Source organism: Zingiber officinale, chromosome 6B (genome assembly GCF_018446385.1).
Source record: "Zingiber officinale cultivar Zhangliang chromosome 6B, Zo_v1.1, whole genome shotgun sequence".
In the NCBI taxonomy this organism is placed as follows: domain Eukaryota; kingdom Viridiplantae; phylum Streptophyta; class Magnoliopsida; order Zingiberales; family Zingiberaceae; genus Zingiber; species Zingiber officinale.
In genome coordinates, this window is record NC_055996.1 from 107,192,477 (window position 1) to 107,195,733 (window position 3,257).

Consider the following 3,257-nt stretch of genomic DNA (forward strand, 5'->3'; position numbering starts at 1 on the left):
CTCAATATTAGAACTTCTACATTCAGACTTATTTGACTCCCATGGGGTCAAATCAATAAATGGAAGTTTATATTACCTAGTAATAATAGACGACTGTTCTAGGTTTACTTGGGTAAAATTCTTAAAAAATAAGGATGAAACTTTTGAAATTTTTACAAGCTTTTGCAAATAAGTTGAAAATGAAAAAGATCTTAAAATTTAAAGAATTAGAAGTGACAATGAGGGAGAATTTAAAAATTATAACTTCAATAAATTTTGTCTTGAAAACGGATATCATCACGAATTTTAGTGTCCTAAAACTCCTCAACAAAATGGAATTGTAGAAAGAAAAAATAGAACACTACTTGAAACCTCTAGAACTATGCTAAATGAATATAATCTACCTAAGTACTTTTGGGCAGAAGCTGTTAGTACAACCTGTTATGTGCAAAATAGAACAACACTAAATAAAACACATAATAAAACTTTCTTTGAAATTTATTATTATAAACAACCTAATATAAAATACTTTAAAGTATTTGGGTACCCAGCCTTCATCCTAAACACAAGAGAATATTTAAGAAAATTCACTTCTAAAATTGGAAATGGAATCTTTATAGGATATTCACTTAATAGTAGAGGTTATAGAATATACAATAAAGTTACATTAAGAATTGAAGAAACCATAAATGTAAAATTTGAGAAATTTGGTATCCTAGAACTAACAATTTTGAATTAATAGGGTATTCTGACTCAGATTATGCTGGGTGCAAATTAGACCGCAAGAGCACAAGTGGTGGATGTCAATTACTAGGTCTATAACTTTTCAGCTGGTTTAGTAGAAAGCAACACTGTGTTGCTTTGTTTACAACTGAGTCAAAGTATATAGTCATAGGAGAATGTGTTGCACAACTATTATGGATGATGCACACTTTAAAAGACTTTAACTTAAACCTTACAAATGTAAAAGTATTGATTGACAATATTAACTCAACTAATTTAACAAAAAATCCTGTGCATCATTCCAAAACCAAACACATTGAAATTAGACACCATTTTATCAGGGGCCATGTCACTAAAGTACATTGAGTCCAAATCTAATTTAGCTGACATATTTACCAAACCCCTCCCTGAAAGTGAGTTTAGCAATCTACGAAGAAAATAGGGGTGTGTTTAATAGACTAGGATCCTTGAAATTCTCAAAAATGCTTTCAAAAATGGTTAATTTCAAATTCTAGGATAAAATCTTTATTTTTTTTTATAAACCCCTCCATTTTTAGAATCTTAAATCAGTTTTAGCCTTAGACCAGGTCAATCCCTTAGAAAACATGTTCCTCTAGGACTAGAATTTGAGCATCTCACCAACACCTTAGGATTCCCTTGTTTGTGATTGCCGAACATAGAAAGGGGTGAGATGCATAGAAATATTGCTTGGACTTAAGATGCTTATTTCAGTGCATCAACATAAGTTTAGGCGTTAAATACAAAACAAACATTAATCAGGTTAAGTTATTCAGTTTAATTAAACACTAACTGATTACAATTAGACTTAACCTGACTAACCAAGTGAAAGCTACTATCCTTTAATAGTCAGTAAGTAGCTAATTAGTTAGATAGTTTTTGTAATGTTAGGTTAGGGGAGGATTAATTATTTTTATACTTATTTTGAAATTAATTTTTGAAAAATATCTCCTTTTAAATCTTTTTAACACTAAGTTTTTTTTTAAAACAAAAATTTTGTTTAGATTTTTTTTCAAACTTAGTTTTGAAATTTAAATTTCCTTAATTGGATTGCTTTAAACTTAGGTTTAAAAATTGGCTTTATTTAGTTTCGAACTTTAAACTTTTCAAACTTAATTTTAAAAAATCATATTTATCTGCTCAATTTTGAAATTTAGAACTTACAAACTTAGGTTTGAAAATAAATTTTACTTAGTTTCAAAAGTTGGATTTTCCAAACACAGTTTTGAAGTTTGATTCAAAAAAGTTGGATTTTACAAACTGAGTATTGAAAAATAAAATCTTATTTAGTTTTAAAAACTTGATTTGAAAATTGAACTCAGTCTTAATAGTCTCCCTTTTGTAAAAATGCAATATTTGAAAATTATGTTTGCAAAGTTTATTTCGAAAATTAGGTTAAATTTGTAAATTTTATCTTTAGAAATTTTTACAAGTTCAAAACGTTATCTTTCTAAAGCTTTAAAACTTAGTTATTTTTAGACAACTAAAAACTAAGGTTTTAAATAAAATATTCTAGTTTAAACTCCCCCAAGTTAATCTGACTTACATTTGTACACTTCCTTGCATTTTAAATTATAATTTGTTCTATGTTTATTTTTGATGAGTGCCAAAGGGGGAGGGTTAGGTGGTTTAAGTTAGTTAAACAACAAAATTTAAAACAAAAGCTAACTTAATAACCTTATAAATGTTTGTTTTTTACTTGTATATTTTTTCACTAACTTAATCAGGTTGTCATTACATTAAAAAAAAAGGAGATTGTTGGTGTGGTTAGCACTAACGGTTTAACTCAAGTTTTGATGAATGAAAAAATAGGTTAAGTTAGTTTCATTGTTATCTAACACTTTGACCGAGTGTGCAGGAGAAGCCTAGACAGGTCGACGGGCTGACCTGATGTCTAGCACGAAGCCCAGCTAGGTCAACGAGCCGACTTGATAGCTGGCACGAAGTCCAAACGGGTCGACTGGCTGACCGGACATTTGGCACGAAGTCTAGCTAGGTCGACGGGATGACCGGATAGCTGGCATGAAGTCCAGATGGGTCGACAGGCTGACTGGACGTCTGGCAGGTAAGTGAGGGTAAGTCACTGGAGGGGAGTGACTGTGAGGACGCGTTTTCGGGAAGGAAACTTAGGCGCCGATCCAACTTAGAACCATTTCAGAACTCTAAGTTGAGATCTTGATTAGATTCCAATCTCGGTAAGACGGAATCTAATTATTATTCTGCTTATCTATAAATTGTGCTAATATTCTATTTTACAGAATATAATTTATACTTGTCTCGGACTAACGTTTTCTTGCAGGAAGGAGATTGTTAGAAAACAAGGGTCCGGACGCCCGGAAGGGATCCGGGCGTCCGGAACAGGTCTGGGCGCTCAGAGGTAAGTTTTATCCCTATCATCGCCTCGCCACGTGGAGCTCGCTGACTGGCTCGGCTACTTCACATTCAAGGGTCCTGAAGGGATCCGGGCACCCCGAACCTCCTATATAAGGAGGGTGAAGGCTGAAGCAACACAACAACTCATGATCTGCTCTCCTGTG